This window comes from Arachis duranensis, chromosome 5 (genome assembly GCF_000817695.3).
Source record: "Arachis duranensis cultivar V14167 chromosome 5, aradu.V14167.gnm2.J7QH, whole genome shotgun sequence".
NCBI lineage: Eukaryota > Viridiplantae > Streptophyta > Magnoliopsida > Fabales > Fabaceae > Arachis > Arachis duranensis.
In genome coordinates, this window is record NC_029776.3 from 79,978,965 (window position 1) to 79,985,649 (window position 6,685).

A 6,685-nucleotide genomic window follows, 5' to 3' on the forward strand; every position below is an offset into this window, starting at 1 on the left:
TTTCAGCCACATAATTGATTCTCAGTCATAACAACTGTTGTTAATCATCTCTATACATTCACAACCTACTAGCACAAGTAAAATGGCAAAAATCCCATTTGACGCGTATACGTAGGTCACGCGTACGCGTCACTAAAAGAAAGTTGGAGGTCCCACGTTGCCTCAAATACTGCCACCAACGTTCTCGACGAGAAGCCCAAAATTGGAGTTGGAAAACTTGCATCGACGCGTACATGATGGATGCAGATTTTGGCCAGACACGCAAACGCGTGAGCGACGCACACACACAAAATGCTGTTTCAACGCGTACACGTGAGCGACGCGCACGCGTTGGTGGAAAAATGCTGGTGCACCAACGTTGAGTCAAATGTTGGCGCCAACGCTCACTCCTTTCAAATCCTCTTTTAGGACAAACATTTGACTCAATGTTTTCTGTCAAACGTTGATCACCAACATAGACATCAGCTTAATTGAAATTGAGCACCCATGCAGATCAAAGACATGAATTGCCAAATATCCCACTTCAACATTACTGAGACCCACTCTAGCTTACTTCAACAGAGGCCAAAAAATCCAATCCATGGACTTGAAGACTGAATTGGAAAGTGTATAAATAGAGAAGAATTTGATTTAGAGAAAAAGCTAGCAGGTCTGGAAGGCTAGGGATTCAGGGACCCAAATTGGGAAAGTCTGTACTCATTTTTTGTATTTTCTCTTCTGCATTTCTCGGTAATTTTCTGTTTTCTGGTTTTTACTTGAGCAATAATGAACTAAACCCCAACTTCATTAGGGGTGGAGCTCTATTGTAATCATAATGAATCAATAAAATTCTTCTTCTTCTCAATCCGCTTGGGTAGCCATAGGATATCTTCTGTTTTGATTGTGAATTATTCACTCCGGAATGGGTTTTAATTCAACTGAATGTGGGTGTGAGCCTTGGAAGGGGAATCACCTGCATTAGAATTGGACCAAAGCTCTATCCTTCACAATTCTCTCAATCAACATTATTTGGGAGGAATTGAGGTTTTGAGAATTTGTGTGGCTTATGGATAAGAGAATGTGCTCTAACTCTTCTCATGACAATTAGATCAAGGAATTGGCAAGATTGATTGTAATTATAGAGATTGGATTGCCAAGGAATTGGGATCCAATCAATTTCAGTCCGCCATAGATCTACTCATATGATTGAGAAAGGAGTTGAGGCTCAATTGATTCATGATGGATTATGATATCTCCAATCCCTGATGAATCATTTTCTTTGAATTTCCTAAATTAGATCTCTCTGAGTTTACTTTAATTCTGCAATTACTGCTTTTTTGATTCCCTGCACCCAATTCCCTTTATAATTCATGCAATTTTAAGTTTCCCTGTAATTTAGATTCTACAATTTTACTTTCTTGTACTCTAAGATTCAATTATTTATATTTCTTGCAATTTAAGATTCAGCTTTTTTAGTTTCTTACTCTTTAAGTTCAACAATTTACTTTTCTTGCCATTTAAGTTTCTGTCAATCTACTTTCTGCACTTTAATTTCATGCAATTTACCTTTTGTTAATCAATTTTCAATCAAAACACCAACTGTCAGCTTAACTAAATTTATCACCCAACTAAAGTTGCTTGATCCATCAATCTCTGTGGGATCTACCTCACTTTTGTGAGTTTTACTACTTGATGCGACCCGGTACACTTGCCGGTGAGTTTGTGCGGAATTCAACTTTTCGACCATCAATGATTTGTCAAAGTACAAATGCATCAGATTTAATCTCTTGTTATAAATCTAGCACCTTTATATTATGTTCTTTAATTTCTTTGAAAATTATAGGTAAGGTGATAAACTGCTATTTTATGGTTTATCTTGTGTTGAATTGAGTGGTTTTTATCACCTTTCTCCTACACCTGCTCATGTAATTAGCATGTTATACGTTTGCCTTCCTGATTTAATACTATGATTAAAAACTTGCTTCCAGAGCCTTTAAATTGTAGATTTTTATCCATCTCTATACCATTCGATACTGTGATCTGTGTGTTAAGTGTTTTCAGGCTTTACAAGACAAGAATGGCTTGGAGAATAGAAAGGAAGCTTGCAAAAATGGAAGGAACACAAATAAACGATGGAGCTGACCAGCGAGACATGACGCGCACGCATGGCCGACGTGTGCGCGTGATTTGGAGCATTCCATAGCGACGCGCACGCACAGTTGACAAGCACGCGTGATTAGTGCAGAGGATGAGCGACGCGTACATGTAACTGACACGTACGCATGACAAGGAGTTTTCACAAACGACGCACACGCATGACATGCGCGATGTACAGCAGTTGCTGAAAATTGCTGAGGGCGATTTCAGGCCAGTTTTAGACCCAGTTTTTGGCCCAGAAACATAGATTAGAGTCAGGGAATAGCAGAGACTCAAAATACATTCTCATTCTGCATAGTTTTAGTTTAGTTTGGAATCTAGAGAGAGATTTTCCACTGCTTCCTCTAGGTTTTCTTCACATTCATAGTTCTTAGAACTTTACTGCTTTTGCTATTGACTTGGATATTGAGAAGAGTTGCTACCTCTGTTAAAGTTTCATTTATTCCAGTTTGTTTCCTTTGTCCCTTACTCTTCCATATCCGTAATCCTTATTCAGAGTTACAATTGGATTATTTTTGGAATTTATTAATGCAAAGAACTATTTTTACTTTTAAATTGATTTTCAGTTATTGTTCATCATGTTTCACTTTTATTCCTCTCTTAATTCTGTGAAAGTTATATTCATGTCGATGGAGTAGGACTCCCACTTGACTTGAGGGTTGCTTAAGAGGAAACCCTTGAGTTGGAATGCTCAAGCGATTAGTTAATTTGGAAGTTATTGGATAATTCTCTATTTACTAACGTTAATTCTTCCCAAGGGAGAGGATTAGGACCTGCAAATAAGAATTAGCTCAATCACTTGACTTTTCTTTATTTAGTAAGGGTTAACTAAGTGAAAATAACAACCTCTTGAAGCTACACTTGAGAAATTCCAACAAGGATAGAACTTCCAATTAATCTACCCCAGTCAAGGCTTTTTATTTGATTATATAAATTCTCAATCACTTATCTCTCTGTTCTTCAACTCTTAAAAATCCTTGAAAAACCTCTTATCAATAAAATAGCACTCTTTTGTCAGCTTGTTGGGAGACGACCTGGATTCATACTCCCAGTATTTTATTTCTAAATTTTGTGACAACTCTTTTAAATTGATACGCGGTATCTTCATTGGTTAAGAGCTATACTTGCAACACTGTTTTCTTTATAAACCCTTGATCAGATATTTTCCGTACGCCATAAGGCTATGTCATGCTAAAAAGGTACAGGAGATGTTTTTGCCATGAAAAAGTATTGCAATAAAGAAGTGAAATTCATAATCATTAATTCTTTTACAAGATTTCCTCTGACAGAGTTTGAAGGTCCACACCAATAATGCAAAATAAAAAACTGTTGTTTATTAATAGTTTAAAGTACTGAATTTGATTTGTGCCTTCTGTTTTTCTTGCTTCATATGAACATCTAAACCTGTATTTTTTTTCCATTGGCAAGTAGAAGGCCTACCAACTATAATTGCAATTGTAGGACCCTGGAAAAAGGTAATTATTTTTGTTTGGCTTATACTTTAATGAATGAAATTTTTGCAATGTTATTCACTGAAACCAAAACCAGTGCAGGTGGTATTTATAAATATGTTGTTTTAGTTTCACTTTCATATTATTCCTTAGGTGTATTTCTTATTTTAAAGTACTAGTAGGTTAGTTTTATTGTCGAAGTCATCGGTGATAATAAGGGATCATTGCATGATAGGTGTTCTTGGTTTTAAATCATGAATTTGATTTTCTAAGCCAGTTGGGATTATTTGCAATTTTTGCACTGAAGCATAGTTTAAGTTGGTACCTTTTGTTTTCGATATCTTGTTATTATAACATTTAAATTTTGAGAAATTTTCTGATGATAAGGTTTTCTCTCTCAATTTAGAAATTGGTACACAAAATAGATTATTTTCCCCTTCTCCCTATAAGGCTGAAATCAAAGAAATTGAAATAGAAATAGGTTCTGAAATAACCTTTTTTCTTCTTCTTACAAGCCATTGTGTGATCTCAATTGTAATAGACTCAAGGCTCTTTACGTGATTATTTTAAAGCATGTATGCTATTTGATGAGCGGATATTTTATACGCTTTTGGGGGTATTTTCATATAGTTTTTAGTAGGATCTAGCTACCTTTTAGTATATTTTTATTAGTTTTTATGCAAAAATCATATTTTTGGACTTTACTATGAGTTTGTGTGTTTTTCTGTGATTTCATGTATTTTCTGGCTGAAATTGAGGGACCTAAGAAAAAATCTGATTCAGAGGTTGAAAAAGGACTGCAGATGCTGTTGGATTCTGACCTCCCTACACTTGAAATGGATTTTCTAGAGCTACAGAAGCTCAATTGGTGCGCTCTCAATTGCGTTGGAAAATAGACATCTTAGGCTTTCTAGCAATATATAATAGTTCATACTTTGCCAGATTTGTGATGACGCAAACTGGCGTTTAACACCAACTTTCTACCCTATTCTGACGTTAAATGCCAGAAACAGGATACAAGCTAGAGTTAAACGCCCAAACTGGTACAAAAGCTAGAGTTAAACACCAGGAATAGCCTCTACATGTGAAAGCTTCATTGCTCAGCCCAAACACACACCAAGTGGGCCCCGGAAGTAAATTTCTGCACTACCTATCTTAGTTTACTCATTTTTTGTAAACCTAGGTTACTAGTTTAGTATAAAACTACTTTTAGAGATTTATTTTGTAGCTGATGACATTTTACATTTGAATTTGTATCTTCTACGGCATGAGTCTCTAAACCCCATGGTTGGAGGTAAGGAGCTCTGTTGTGTCTCGATGGATTAATACAATTACTTCTGTTTTCTATTCAGTCACGCTTGATTCTATTCTAAGATATTCACTCGCACTTAAACATGATGAATGTGATGATCCGTGACACTCATTACCATTCTCAATCTATGAACGTGTTCCTGACAACCACTTCCGTCCTACCTTAGATTGAGTGTTTATCTCTTGGGTTCTTGGTTCACGAGTTTCACTGCCTCTCCTGACAACAGAGCGTTCAATTCGTGAGACCAGAGTCTTCGTGGTATAAGCTAGAATCAATTGGCAGTATTCTTGAGATCTGGAAAGTCTAATCCTTGTCTGTGGTATTCCGAGTAGGATCTGGGATGGGATGACTGTGAAGAGCTTCAAACTCACGAATGTTGGGCGTAGTGATAGACACAAAAGGATCACTGGATCCTATTCCAGCACAAGTGAGAACCGGCAGATGATTAGCCATGTATATGTACCTTTTTTTACTGAAAGGACGGATGGTAACCATTGACAATGGTGATCCACCAACATACAGCTTGCCATGGAAGGAGCCTTGCGTGCGTGAAGAAGAAGACAGTAGGAAAGCAGAGATTTAGAAGACAGAGCATCTCCAAAACTCCAACCCATTCTCCATTACTGCATAACAAGTATTTATTTCATGTTCTTTTATTTTTTGCAATTAAAACTAAGAACCATTATTGATATCCTGACTAAGATATTATTTTTTGCAATAATAAGATAACTGTAGCTTGCTTCAAACCGACAATCTCAGTCGGATCGACCCTTACTCACGTAAGGTATTACTTGGATGACCCAATGCACTTGTTGGTTAGTTGTACAAGTTGTGAAAAGTGTGATTTACAATTTCGTGCACCAAGTTTTTGGCGCTGTTGCCGGGGATTGTTCGAGTTTGAACAACTGACAGTTTATTTTATTACTTAGATTAGGAAAAATTTGTCTTTTTGATTTAGAGTCTTTTACTTTCTTTTCAAAACATTTTTTTTCAAAAATATTATTTTTCTTTATTAATTGTTAGTTTTTCATTGAGTCTAGTTGAATGTTTTACGTATGGTGTCCTTTGTGTTTTTGTCATCTAAAAAAATATAATAATTAAAACCTTTTTCAAAAATAGTTTTTCTCTGTTTGATCCCTGCATCTGTTGAATGTGTCTATGTTCTTGTGAATAGTTGCTCCTTTGAGTCTTCCTTTCTAAAATCTTTTTTAAAATAATTTTTCTTTGTTTAAATCTTTCTTCAATTTTAAGTTTAGTGTTTTCTTGTTATTTTTCATGTGATTTTCGAAAATTTTATTTGATTTTCTAAAAATTTTACGTTTGGTGTTTCTTTTTATCTTCAAGGTGTTCTTGAGTCTTGTATGTGTTTTGATCTTAAAATTTTTATGTTTGATGTCCCTTAATGTTTCCCTCCAAAAATTTTCGAAAATAAGGGAGCTAGATCTAAAAGGTTTAAGTCTTGTGTCTTTTGTGTGTTTTTCTCTTTTTCCTCATTAAGTTCGAACATACATCTTTTCCTTTATTTACTCATTAATTTTCGAATCCCTTGGGTTGACTTGGTCAAAATTTTTAAAATCATATCTTTTTCAAAAACTCCCTAACCACTTTCTCTCTCCTCACTTTTTCAAAAATCCTAAAAAAAGATATATATAAATAAATAAATAAATATAAAATAAAATTTTTATCCACATCATCTTCCATACTGCATCATGGACCTAAGTGGAAATGAACAGTCCAGAAGGACTCTGGGGTCATATGCTAACCCCACTACTGCTTCATATGGGAG